At 58.6% G+C, this 13817-nt stretch overlaps 1 protein-coding gene across 10 annotated transcripts in view; it reads right to left on the bottom strand.

Annotated features, from left to right (window-relative positions):
- The window catches only part of BCOR (BCL6 corepressor), an 82210-nt gene that overhangs the window by 49130 nt on the left and 19263 nt on the right, over positions 1 to 13817 (bottom strand). For 5 of the 10 annotated variants that reach the window (XM_071430297.1, XM_071430307.1, XM_071430309.1 and 2 more), the window contains exon 1: positions 9127 to 9264. The exons of 1 other annotated variant lie outside the window; for it this stretch is intronic. The gene's annotated coding sequence lies outside the window, so the exon portion shown is untranslated. Of the gene's footprint in view, positions 1 to 6499; positions 6621 to 9126; positions 9265 to 9735; positions 9837 to 10238; positions 10341 to 13817 lie in introns of those variants that run through there. 4 more of the 10 variants (XM_071430300.1, XM_071430298.1, XM_071430303.1 and 1 more) reach the window with 4 other exon arrangements.

The following is a 13817-nucleotide window of genomic DNA, read 5'->3' as shown; positions in this document are numbered from 1 at the left end:
GCTCTCCCCCACAGCACAGAAGGGTTTCCAGTCAGCACTCACGCCCGACGAAACGCCTGCACAATCACAAGTTGAGCTCCGCTCTCGGTGTGGCTTTTGGGAAAGGCGAGGGGGAACCCCGCTGTAGCGGGGAAAGCCGCGCCTGCAGCTGCGCAGCGCCCCGCGGCACACGGCGAGCTCGCCCCCGCGGCGCGGCGCGCCTCCGAGCAGCCCTTCCCCGGGAAAGCCGGGCTTCCCCCGATCCCTGCCCGGCCCTGGGCCGCCGCCGGCAGCGTCCGACCTGCTGTGGCAGCGAACCTCCCGCCGAGGGGCCCCTCCGCCACCCCTGCCCGGGGCGGTGACCCCGCAAGCCGCGGCGGCCCCGGCCCCTCCGCTCAGCCGGGCGGCAGAGACACGCTGCCACCTTCTCCTTTCCACCGTAAGGAGGGAAAAAAAATAACAAGAAAAATGCCAATAACCTCAAGCGCGACTCCAGCTTCGTTCATGATACAACCACTGTGCAGCACACTCCTTTGCTTCCAACTCTTAGAGGGCCTTTTGCTGGGCACAGCTGGAATTTGAGTGTAAATCCTCATAGGTCCTTCCCTGCTTTACTTATTTTTACATCAGCAGCAAAGTTGGAGGAGATGTGGAATTTACTTTACAGAAGCATGGGGAAAATAAATCTGTTCGAGGAAACCTTTCCTTGCCCATTCTGACTCCTGGCATTACCCAAGTTGCTCACCTCTTAAGGGAAAACCGAGACATGGCAACTTTCTCTGAAATTTGTGTCCCGCACAAACTCTTTACGAGGCCACAGGAGCTGAAATAACACTTTCTAGGTACCTATATGCAGCTTGGGAGATGGCACCAGTAAGGAAAAATAGCTGACTTTATTGGAAGCATGTCTCCATCTTGGCCTAACTCCTGCCAAAGGGCAGTACTACCCCGGCAGGTATGGTTCTTCACACCAATGTGGTAAGTTTCCAATCGACTTCCGAATCAGATTCACCACCCAAAGACACCGGTACATATTCACAGGTCAGTGTCATCGACTATTCATTGCCTATACGTAGCTAGAAATCTGCTGGCCTGGTAAAAACCACTGCTAACAGAACAATGTCAGCAAAGGCTGCAACACAGTCTTGTGAGAGACAGGCGATTCGTGCCTACTGAGGCTCTTTCAGCACAAAGGCTTTTAGAGGAAGAAGAGAGAGAAGAGGGGGAAAAAGGAGGGAGGGCTCTCGTGTTTCAGGGCTGCTGTCCCCTGGGAACCAAGAACCAAGTGTAGCTTCAATCAAATGCTGACTTCTCCTCTGGGAGCTCAGTAGGAAACCTGATCTCACTAGCTCATGCCTGCCTCCATGCATATAGGCTGGGTTTTCTTTCATACCAGCAATTTGTATAAAGAGGGGAGCCAATATAGTTTATTGCAAACGAGATCTCGCAGTAATGGATCTAGAGAGATACTTCTGTAGCTAAAATAAGACAACCTTCAGCCACCTGCTCAGGGCAGGCCGCGCCACAGCCGCCTCCAGCTCAGCACACAGGGCTCGGCTGTGGGTGCCCTGGCACAGCACGGCACAGCACAGCACGGCACAGCACAGCCTCCCACGCGTCTCCTCCAGCCCTGCATCCTCCCCAGCTGGCAGCAGCCGCCCTGGGTTGGGGTTTTGTGCAATGCCAGGTTACACTTCCATTAAAACGTTTACCCTGGGAGATCACTTCCTGCTTGCACAAGTACTGCTCCAGCTTCCCCTGCTGCTCCCAACTTTAGCCAGAGGTATTTCTCTCCTCGCCCAGCAAGGCCTGGAGACCCACCCCACAAAGCATCCACCCCTGCCCACTGCTCCTGGGCTGCCCTGGCACGGCACAGCACAGCATGGCACAGCACAGGAGGCCTGCAGGGAAAGGCAGGCCAGTCCTCAGAGCTCCGCATAACTTCACGCCGGGCTGCTTAATTCTGCACGGGGCTTTGCTAATCCACTCTGTGCTCGACTACTGAAACAGGAGGAAAGGAAAACACTGCACGGGGGAGCACGACCAGGCCAGAGCAAGGTGAGCCTGGGGGACTGCAGGCTGTGGGAAGGGCTTTCCTCAGCACCCAGCTCAGCCTCCTACTGCTGTGGGCAAGTCGGAGAAGCTTAAAGCACAACCCAGCGCACCAGGGCGTGGGAGCAAAGGGGATTGCCCGAGGATCAGAGATCCCAGTAGGATCTCTCCATAGCCAGGAGCTTTCACATGGAGAAAGTTTGGCTCAGGGAGGGAATTTACACTTAGAAAGAGGAGCTCAGCCCATCCCTTTTTGTGCCATTAACAAGTTCTCTGTGAATTTCAAGGAGAGCTGAGAATATGCCCCTCCAGCTTTGATTTCACTTCTCTGTCCCTACCTGTCACCATACACAAATGCCATACTCAAACCATGACTAAACCAGCCCCACAAAGCTGTCTCACCCCTCCAGGAGATTCCCAGATGCAATGCCACCCCACCCCAGGTGAACACAGAGGAAACACAGCGGTGGGAGAGGGACAGTCAGCCCCACAGCACCTGTTCACACGGGGACAAGGACACCCATCAGGCTGCCCCAAGCATGCAGTCTGCTCTCTGTGCAAGTACAGGTGTACTTCCCTCTGCTGTAAACTGTGCTAAGTGCCAGCTACTCCAATACTCCTGTGAACGTGGAATTCTCACTTTTATAACTGACACTACAGGCCCAAATGTTTTGTAATATGCAAATACTGAAAGGCACACAAGGCCCCCAGGTGAGGTACTGGGGTAAGACCAAGAGCTGCTCCAGCTGAAAACGAAAATCAAACCACGCTCTGAGAAAGAATGAGCTGCCAGACTGCAATCCACCATGGGCTGTCTAGAGGTGCATGGGGAAGGAGCCCACCACAGCACCAAGCTGCTGCAGCTCCTGGGTGTGGGAGATAACTCCAAGGGCAGCAGGAGCCATAGAAAGGAGAGCACCGAGGCTGGGAGCACTCTGAGAAGGAAGCAGAGGAAGCCCCCGAGCCTCCCCTTTCCCCTGTGCTCTACCGAACACACTTAGCTCTTTATACGAGCTGTTCCCAGTGTGGCTGGTGGATTCTGCGCTTTCCACTTTAATTGTCTTATCCAAATAAAGCTTTGTTTTCCTTAGCACGACAATCCCAACATTCAGACCGAGATTTTCATTGGACAGAGGAGATATTTTATTCTCTGATTGTTTAGGGAGCCAGGGCTTACAGGGAACAGCCCTGGCTTGTGTGCCTCCACTCACAATGGGTGCTTTGCAGCCCCTTGTCCCGTCATGTAGATTCATTTTACAGAGTTATCAGGGTGAGAATCATGTTTCTCTCAATTTCATAGCTTTCCAAGTCTATCCTAGACTTTAACAAGTCTTTTAGTTTGCACCTAGACAATAAATTTAGTTTAATTTAGCTTCCGGTCTTTAGTTTTAGCAGGTCTTCTTTTTGCATGCAAATCAATATGGCAATTACCATCTAAAAGCTCACCCAGCCCTAGGTCAATGTAAATTGATCATTGTCCGCCTTCTACAAAATAACACCGGGAGTCTGTGGTGCATAATGAGATTATACTGGAAACTGTCTTTCAGATCACAAATTATATTTCATGCTGTCAGGATCTTCTCCAAGAGGACTTCCTTGCATGTCTAATCACATGGCACCGAATCTACCAGCTCATTAGGTAGTTTTGGGGTGCAAAGAGTGAAGCAAGAGTCCCAAGTAATTCAGACAATTCTGGAAAACAGGCAGGCAGGTACAGAGTGATGCTCTCACTCACTAACTTTTCCACCAATGGAAGAGAGGAGGGGAAAAAATCTCCCCTCAGCCAAGAACTGCTGTCCAGCAAACAAGGAAAAATGAATTCCCTGCTGGAAAGCAGCAGAACTTTCCTAAAGCCACATTTGCAAGGAGTTCTTGGCCTCCTCCTTTCCGTCCCCACCTCATTCTGCTGGAGCGCTGGCATCCTGCTCCGGAGAAGCCCGAGGAAGGATGCGCTCTCCTGGCACAGCCCGCCCTGCCCGCCGCAGCACGGGGACCTGAGCGGGTCAGGTCGGAGGGAAAGGTCGCTCCGGAGCAGCGACTGCTGTAAGCCGGTTCCCTGAAAGGCCAGAGGATTAACGGGATCTGCTCACAGCCAGGGGAACTCCCCCTGCCTGCAGCCCGGGCCTCCGCGTTCCCTCCGGCACGCACACGCCATGCAGCCAGCAAGCGCTGCTCGGGTATTCCAAAGGGGCAAGCCCGGCTCCCCGTGCCACTGTTCAGGTTACTGCGAAACCAAGAAAGAGGGGAGCAGGCCCGCTCCAGCCATCAATTATTTCTAAAGAAACACCAGCCTAAGGAGGAAGTATTAAACTTGGCTTCATGCTGCTTTAAGTCCGCACTAAAATGTGATGTATTGCAGCGTTCGGGGGAAAGACAGCGCATTGCACATCACCTGTGCAACCCAAGTGTGCTGCAGGGTCCCAGCAAGAGCACAGACCTCTGCCGAGACATGCAGAAATCGGAGATCACTTGTCCTCCACACTAAGCACCGAATTACTCCAAACCATATTTAATCTGAGGGCAATGTGGCTGCTTAGCTACGACCTGAACCGCAGCAGGCCCTCAGCCTGTCTTTGCAGGGGCCACTCATCGGTCAAAGTTGAGAGACCCTGTAAACGACAGCCACACATTGCCAAAACTGCTTTGGTATGTGCAGCACTCATTATTTTGGGCCTTGGTGACCTGGGTCCATTTTCTCCACAAACTGAGACACAAAAATATTGCCAACAACTTTGTGCACTCTCGCAGCTGCACAGATCCAGAAAGTTTGCTTGCATGGACTGTACAGGCACCCCTGCAGCTCAGTCACTGTTAGGGGACCTTGGCTTCCTCATTAGTCTTCAAAAAAGCGTATTATCATGGGGTAAAGGAAGAGGAGGGAAGAGGGATGACAATTTTGAACTGCCTGAGAAGCTGCAGCTCTTGGCACAATCTGGTAAAGGCAAATACAGCGTGTGACACGGAGCCTGGGTTGTCCACCAGCACAGGAATAAAGCCAAGGCACCAGTATTGTTTCAAGACCCAGTCCATATTTGGGCATTCAGCTCACACATCCCAAGTATTGCTTTAAATATTAGAGACATTCGCCAATGTGGTTTATAATGCACTCAAATGGGAGAAGTCATTTCTGTTCGCTCTCAGATTACTGGCTTGGTCTTGATGATGGGGGGGTTTTTTGTGGGGGGAGAAGAGAGGGAAACCCTGCTGAGTCTGTTTGCACTGGTCTCTATTAGATGTGCAACAAATCTGCCATTTCCGGCGCTGCTTCTATCTAATTAGAGATGTATTTAGATGTGACGTGTAAATAAGCGCTGAGCTGCCTGCTGCCCTGGCTGCGTGGACTGCTCAGGAGCATTTCCAATAAGGCTGTAGCGCCCGGAACCAGGGCTCAGACAAAGAGGGATGGGAATGGTCTGCGCTGCAGGCGAATCCAACAAAACCAGCTTTTATCTATCGCTCTAAAGCCTTAACTGCTTTTAATCTGTACCGCCCAGGCTTGCACGCCAGGATCGCATCTCATCCACCGAGGACGTCTCAAGCACAAAAGGAAGCACACGCGCACGGAGGAGCTGCAAACAACCCCCGACCCACCCGAGATGCAAGGCAGACCCCGCTCTCCACCTGCCCTTGCGTTCCACGAGGTGTGCTCGCTCCCGTGGGCTTCCAAAGAGCCCGAGGCAGGTACGGCCGGCCCCTGCCTGCACCGACACGAGCCGAGGGCTGCTCCACGCTGCGAGCACAGATGTGGCCCCGTGGGGCGAAGGGCGCCGAGCTGCTGGGGGAGAAGTTGACGGAACCTGAAGGCGGCCACGGAAACTCGCTCCCCCCGCGGGCCGAGAACCTCCATCCCGGGATTTCCAGGGCGGGAAGGGGAGGGGCACGGCAGGGCGGCGAGGGGCGGAGAGCCCCGGGGACACCCCCGAGCCCGAGGGGCTGCCTGACTCCGGCTCCAAGCGCTCCTCCTCGGAGTTTCCAGAGAGGAAACTCCTGGGAACGAAATCATCTGGCACTCGCCTCATGAACTCTTTTCCTGTTGTGGGAAACATCTCGTATAAAGCCATTAGATGGACGGGGCAGCGCCGGGGCCCGGAGGCGCGCTACCCTGTCCCCCCCCCGGCCCCGCTCCGACATCATCCCTGCGATCGCTGCTGCATCTTTCCAGGCCGGGATAGCCAGCCCCGATCCCCGATCCCCTCCGGCGTTAAGGGTTAACAACCATCACCACCAACACACAAAAAAAAAAAAAAAAAAAAAAAAAAAAAAAAAAAAAAAAAAGGAAGGAAGAAAAGAGGGAGGAAAAAAAAGAAAAAATATCGCGGTGACCTTTTCCGTCTCCCCCACTCTCCCTTTCAGGCTCCGGTTCCTGAGCTCGCAGGGAGCCTGAGCGGCTGTCTAGACCGATCTATCACAGACGGACAAACAATACCAGGAGAAGCCCCTGCCCGGTCCCTCAGCCTCCGCCACTCACCTTAGAAATGGCGAAGAACAGAAAAGTGACCGCGATACAATCCTCCCCGGTATATTTATAGCCTTCCACACAGCCCACCTTCATGCCTGACAAATGAGATTTTGTCTGCTCTCTCAACGTACGCTCCAATAAACACACACACTTTTTTTTTCTTTTTTTTTTGTGTGTGTGTCTGTTTGTTTTTGGTAACATTCCGGGCTCGTCCCTCCGATCCCGGGGCGGGCGAGGGCCCACCACGCCCGTGCGTGACGGCAGGTCTGATAGCGGGGGCAGGAGGGACTGGGGGCAGCAGTAGGTGTCCCGGTCACTCGTGTCCATATGCAACCTCCCACCCTGGAAGCTTCAATATCCGTATTCATCACGCCCCTTCACACCCGGCCCCCCTCACCCGAAGTACTCCCTGGGCTCTGCCAGCCCTCCAGGTTGCGTATTAAAGAGGTATATACGGGGCGAGGAGCCGGAGGTCCAACGCTGCAAAAGGCTGGGGAATAACTAATGATCTGTGCAGCCCATTGATCCGGTGCATACTTCCTAATTAACTCTGAGTCACCTATTTGTGACAGCAATTCAAAGAACTGCACCAGGGATAAACTGCAACCCCGGCGCGCGAAGGCAACCCGGCGGGGGGAGCGGGGAGGGAAGAGGCGGCGGGGAGGGGGGGGCGCTGGGGGAGGAGGAATTTGCTCCTAATCCTCCTAAAAGCAATTAGGGTGAGCGCTGCGCTGGCTACCTCTCGGGAAGGGAAAAAAAAAAAAAGGGAAAAAAAAAAAACCCACCCAGCGCAGCGGCTCCAACAGCAGAACCGAAAGGAAATGAATCGGTGTGTCGCAAGGGCGAGAGAACCGGGCTCCAGACAGACAGGCAAGCCTCAGCACCTCGGGGACGAAAGTCGGTGAGAGCGGCGGCCGGAGGAAGCGGAACGCCGGTCTCGGCGGGCAGCGGCGCGCACGGAGCCGCGGGAGGAGCGCGGGCGGCGGTGACCCGAGAGCGGCGGAGCCACCGGCGGGGGGTGCGGGCGCTGCCCGGGGCACCCAGACCCCGCACCGCCCGCCCGCTCTCGCCCCCACCTTTGTTCCCAAGTGGCTCTGGCGGGGCATTGCTCTTCCCGGCCGCCCCCCGCGGTAGGGCCACGGGGAGGGGGCGGGGAAAAAAAAAAGTTAATAGAAACCTTTGGAAAATCCGGGCTTGGCTACGTGGTGCGGGTTGGGCTCCCCCCGCCCCCCCCCTCCTTTTTTAATGCAAACACGAATACAAAAGCTGCGGGCTCTAAAGAGCAGATGAAAGCAATGAACGGAGTTTCTGGAAAAGATTCATTAGTGGGAATTAATGCTGCGAGGAGCTCCGAGGCGATACCATTAAAGTCAGTCCCCACACTTTGTCAGTTTTACACCGCTCGCTATGGTCGGGGCGGTTTTTTTTTTTTTCTTGTCGGGGTAAATGGGGGAGGTGCTCTTCGCCTTCCCCTCGCCCCCTCTGCGATCGCCAAACCCGGGATCGTACAGACATCGCGGAAATGAGAGAGGGAGGGAGGGAGGAAGGAGGAAGGGGAAAGAAAAAAAACCAAAACAACAAACAAACCACCCAACATACACACATCGACAAAGAAAGAGGAACGTGAACGCTCCGCAGCCCTCGCCCCCGGACTCGCTCCGCGAACATCAAATGCATGCCTCATATGCTGCGCAGAGCCGCCCCACTTGGCCCTGCCTTCACAAAGCAGCCTCCGCTGCCTCCCCGCCTGGCCGTCCCCCTCCGGCTGCCCCATTGATGGCAAGCCCCGAGCCTTCCTCTGGCTTGCTCTCGCAACTCCAAACTACATTTTCGGGCTGACTAAACTTCCGTGTCACTCCGGACCTCACGCCAGCACCGCTCCGCGCACGGGAAAGCCCCGGGCCGCCCTGTCCCACGTGCGCCGCGGCGCCCGCCCCGCCGGGGCGGAGGGACAGGGGGGAGCAGCGCCTCAAGCTCTCCCGGCGGGGAGGAGGCGGCCGGCAGCGGGCTCTCCCGGCGGGGAGGAGGCGGCCGGCAGCGGGCTCTCCCGGCGGGGAGGAGGCGGCCGGCAGCGGGCTCTCCCGGCGGGAAGAAGGCAGCCGGCACCGGGCTCTGCCCGCCGCTCACCTGCCCGCCGCCGCCGCCGGACCGCGCGTTGCTCGGGGCGGGGAGCCCGGCCCGCCCGGCGCGGGAGCTCTCCCCGCTCCGCGAGCCGGCAGCGCCGCTCCTTGCTCGCCCCGTCCCACGGGAGCCCCCGTAACGCCGCTGCTCCGGCGCCTTCCCAGTCACAAAGTGCGAGACGACGGGAACACCGCCACCACTCCCCACACGGGCGCACCGGAGCCGACAACGCGATCGGGTGCTTCCCCCCGCCTCCGCTGCCCCAAACAGGCATCTTCACAAGCAACTGCCACCAAACTTCCCCTCCGACACCGCAGCCCCGGAGGCGCTCCGCTAGACCCTCCTGCCCCCGCCGCTCCCGCCCCAGCCCCTCTGCCCCGCGCCGTAACTTTCTGCCACGCCGCCGCTCTGCCTTGCCCGCGGCCGGCCGAGGGGAGCCCCGCAGCCGCCCCGGCACCGCGGGACTCGGCGGCGGCGCTTCCGCACGGGAGCTGTTCGCGGAGCGGAACACTGACCTTCCTGCCGCGCCGCGGGGCTGTGCCGTGCGCGGTCCGAGACGCGGATCCTCACACCGTCGCCTGGCCCTGCTGCTCTCCCTGAAGGGCAGCCCCGTCGGGGGTGGGAAGAAGAGACGAGAAAAGTTTCACGATCCGACTCCCCCTCTCCGTGGGTGCGTGTGTCGCGGCTTGCCCCAGCGCGGGCGGGTCGGGGAAGGGGCGCGGAAAGACCAGGGAGCTGCGGGGCGCGGGGAGCGGGAGCGGGGCCGCCCTCTGCGCCGACGGGGCAGGTGCCCGCGGGAAGGGCTTTGCTCCTCGGCTCGACTGGGCTCAGCAGCGGGAGTGGGAGCGGCAGCCCGCGATGCTCATTCCGGCTGCCGGCTCTGGTTTGGCAGCGCCATGTTGCTGGCTTGCTCCGGGCGAAGTTCCTGCGCTGGCGAGCGCGGCGCTCCCCACATCTCGCCCGCGCCGCCGTCTCCCGTGCCCTGGCCGCCGCGGCTTTGTGTGTGTGTGGCTGGGGATTTAATTCTCCTCCTCCTCCTCTTCTCCTCCTCTCTCTCTCTCTCTTTTTCTTCCTCTCCCCCCCCCTCCCCTCTTTAGTCCGCCGGGAAAGCCGCTCTTCCTCACCTTGCCGCTGGGAGACCGGGCTCCGTCTGCTGCACGCTGCGCTCCCCTCGCATCCCCCCTCCCTCTCTCCCTCCTCCTCCTCCTCCTCCTCCTCCTCCTCCAGCCGTCGCCTCCCCTCCCTTCCCCTCCCCCCGGGCAGGCGCTGCACCGAGGGAGCCGCCGCCAGCAGCAGCAGCGGCAGCAGCGCCGCCACCGCTTTTTCCCTCAGCAAGTTTCCCCCTCCCCTGGCTGCGTTTCCCTGCTCAGGCAGGGCTCGCCCGGCCGCTCGCCCGCTCCCCCCCTTGCCCTGACTAATTGATTTGCCCCCCCTCGCCGCGCCGCCAGCCCCTCGCCTCGCTCGCTCCCCCCGGCTGGCACAGGTCGCTGCCAAGCTGCGGCGCCCCGGGGGGGGACTCCGCGCTCCCGCGCTCCCCGGCAGGCAGGAGGGGAAAGCCGCCCCCCCCCCGCCCCGCCGATACTCCCCTCTCTCGCTACCCAGAAGGCCAGTGGAGAACCGCAATTACCATAAAGCTCCGTTCACTCCGCTCCGCCAAGCTGTCAAAACCCCGGCGGCGGCGGCGCTGCCAGACATCGCTGCGAGCCTCCGCGGCGGGTCGCGCCGCGCTGCCACCCCCCGCCACCCCGCTCGCCCCCGGCCCCTCCGCCGGGCGCCCCCGGCCCCCCCACCCCGCTTCCCCCGTGATCCCAGCGGCGCTTGGAATACCCCCCGGCGCTGCAACCCGCGCCCACAGTCACACCCGCCGGCTCCGGGGTTCCCCCTTCGCGCAAAGGCATCCCCGCTCCCCCAGGACCGGCCGAGGGCTCGCAGCCGTCGTAACCCCCCGCAGGGGCCACACCACGAGCGGAGCCTTTCGGCCGCGGCCTCTCACACTCGCGGAGGGGGGTGTGTCGCCCCCCGATGCCGGGGCCCCTCTCTGGGTCCCACCCGCCGCCCCCAACTTCGCGTGGTCCGCGGCTCGGCCGCGCTGATTTCCGCGCTTCCCCCCGGTCCGCTTCTCCGAGCTCTGAATCGGGATGGAAAAAAAAGCCACTCGTTTGTCAACGTCTGCATTGCGGGGGGCGGGGGGGCCGAGGGGGACCTTATTAAAGCGCGTTTTCGCCTGATCCGGCTTTGGCAGCCCTTAACGCGCTTTTTACCCGGTGTGAGCAGTGTGGCAACCCGGGGTGGGGTCACGACTGAAGGGCCGTTTCCCTCGCTGGCATTTCTAGGGCTTGTTTTAAGATTTCTGCCCGGATCGTGGAGCCCTTTAATCTCCGGGTTGGTAGTTATCGGCTGCATCTATTTACTTTGGCAAGGCAACTTTTGGCTCAGCGAGCTCGACTCGTAAATTTCAGGTTCATAACGCCCATCCCCGCTGATACTCCCAGGTTTGGTCCCGCAGAGCCCGCGGCGTGGAAGCTCCCGGGGCGGCCCCGGCCCCAGGGCCAGGCGGGCTCTCGGCCCCTCTGCTCCCCCGCACCTCCCGGCGCCTTCCCGGGGAACGGGAGTTCTGCCACCTCAGCGCCGCCGGCGCCGCATCGAGCCCTTCTCGCCGCCGCTCCGTGTGGGAGCGACTGCCAGCCAAACGCCAGGCGATTAACGCGGACAGTTTGCCCCAGGGGGGATTTTTAATCGCTTCGTTCAGGACCCTGCGCGAAAAGGCTGAAGAGACGCTCTGAGCTGCAAAAGCTTCCCTCACTGAGGGCGCCGGAGCAGCAAGCAGGGCGATGGGAATTCAACGCCGGAGCAGGACGGCCCGGGCTGCCTGCCTGGTCTGCGCTGCTGCTTATCTGAACATGGAAAATGAGAGTTCTCCGAAGTTGTCCCTACTAAAGCTCCCCCTCTCCCAAATCGAGAAGCGTTTAATAGAGAAGATACACTACGTCTGGGGAAAAAAAAATAAGTGGGGGTCGCCCAATGCACGGGAAAAGGACACAGAGTCCAGAGAAAAGCACACACACCCCTCACATACACACACGCAGCCGGGTCATGGCCAGAGGGTTGGCATTTCATGAAACTGCCATCACGGGCTTTGGAGTTTCACTGCGTCTCTTAAAAAAACTCGCCCGTCTCAAAGCAGAAGTGAAATATCCACCATCTGAATGAAACCCGAAACGGCAGCCGCACCGCTCAGCTTCCTCGCAGGGGAGCCCTGGAAGCCGCCGAGGATGGGGAACGGGCAGCGGTCCCACCGTGCTGGCCGACGGGGAGCACTGCTCCGAGTAGCAGCCAGGTTTGATCCTGGTGCGGCGGGCCACGCATCTGAAAAGACTCCCACACGTTTTTTTAATCTCCAATAACAAGCAGAAGGACACCTGGCCTATTACGCTGTAAAGCTATTTTTTATAAAGATGTTTTAGGGCTAGACATTAAAAGTTATTAGATTGAACACACGTGAGTTACAGGCACACAGCTGGAGGGGAGGCCTCTGTTGGATTTTTTTTTTTCCCTTTCCTAGGAAAACCTCATTAAAATTGCTTCTTTCTATATGAAAGCAGAACTAGCGCGTTTCCTGGCGAGGTGGCCGCAGCTTCCCGGCTTCATTGATCTGGGCTTTGTCTCTCCCCACAGGTCTGGATCTGCGGTGCCAGCGGCCCGCACTTGCATCACAAAAGTCGCCCGCTTCCCTTCCCCCTGGCTGCGAAGTCCAGATCACAACTGTGTGCCTACAGCCTGGGGCTGGATCCTTGGGGCAGAGGTGGTTGGGGTTTTTTTGTTTTTCACTAATGACTTAAAAGTTATCTCGGAGTAAACTTGCTCCGCTTTTATTTTTAACCGTAAACTTTCTTTGTGAACGCAGCTTCCTTCGTGGCAGGGAGGAACAGACCCGCGCTTGTTCGCCTCTGTGCCTTTTTTGTTCCCCGGGTCCCCGAGCTTTGCAGCGGGAGGCTGGCGGCTCCCGGCGAGAAGACATTGGGGCTTCAGTTCGCTCCTCCCGCGGCCTGCCCCGGCCGGCTGCGCGCCCCGCCGCCTTCCCCAACGCGGCTCCGCCGGGCACCGCCGAGCTAACCCCGGAAAATTCAAAGCATGCTCTTGCCTTGCGGATTACCGGGCGGCCTCCCCCCCTCCCACACGCCCCGGAGGGAGCTGACCCCCGGGTCAGGCCGCTGCACACTGCTCTCTCCCCGGGAGGGGAGGGGGGCTCCGCTCTGTCGCTGCTGTTGCAGCCGCCGAGAAGCGGGGCGAGGATGCGCTCGCAAAAACGGCTGCTCCGATAATGCTAAGTACTTAACCTCCTCGTAAAGACAAATCCATTGTTAATGGCAGAATAGGCTTCTCGCAGGAGGCTTCCAAGTGGGATGGCTTTATGCCGGCTCTCATTTACCTCCAGCGCTGCCTGTAATTGGAGGCTTCCCCGCGCCCTCGGCCCGCGCACCTCAGAAAGTTGAGGGTTAAAGTGCAGGAGTGGCGAGTCCGGGCCCTGGCCCTTCCACGGCCCGATCCCCAAACGGCAACCGGAGCACGCGAGTCCTTCGGGCACGGGAAATGAGACAGAGGGGAGATGGGCGCTGCGAAGGTAAAATGAATTAATGCGAGCAAGGTGCTCAGACAGCCTGGTGATGAGTGCTAGGAAAAGCCTATAAATAACAGATCACTGTCCTAAGCTCTGAATTGCCCTGGTTGAGTGTGTCTTAAATCAGACCTTTATCATTGGTTATTGTAAGGCTGTTTTTAATGGAAGTGTAGGAATCTGAATAACAAAACAAGACAAGCCTCAATTGGCGTTATACAGGGTCTGCAGCGCTTTCAGACCTGACACGGCGTCAGCATATTGTAACACCGCCATGCAAACTCCCCGTGCAATCAAAGGGATTTTGCATAGCAGAAGTACTATAATTTTACTTCGTAGTTCAGGGCTACTCCGTTGACAGGAGATCCATAATTTTCTTTCCGTCTCCCCAGAAGAGCCCGAAACGCGCTCGGTTCACGGACTAAGCGCCGCTATCTTTCTTACAAAGGCGAATGACAAATCGCTCCGGTTGCGTTTGCTTCTCTCCGCACCCCTTCCCCGCTCCACCGAAGAGCGGAGATGTCCGCGATCCTGCGGTCCCCGCTCGGCGCCCGGAGGGGACAGCACGACAGGGACACACAGACAAACACT

Source organism: Agelaius tricolor, unplaced genomic scaffold, assembly GCF_023055355.1.
Source record: "Agelaius tricolor isolate 1412-34295 unplaced genomic scaffold, bAgeTri1.0.p SCAF_7, whole genome shotgun sequence".
In the NCBI taxonomy this organism is placed as follows: domain Eukaryota; kingdom Metazoa; phylum Chordata; class Aves; order Passeriformes; family Icteridae; genus Agelaius; species Agelaius tricolor.
This window is presented reverse-complemented; position numbering and strand designations above follow the sequence as displayed.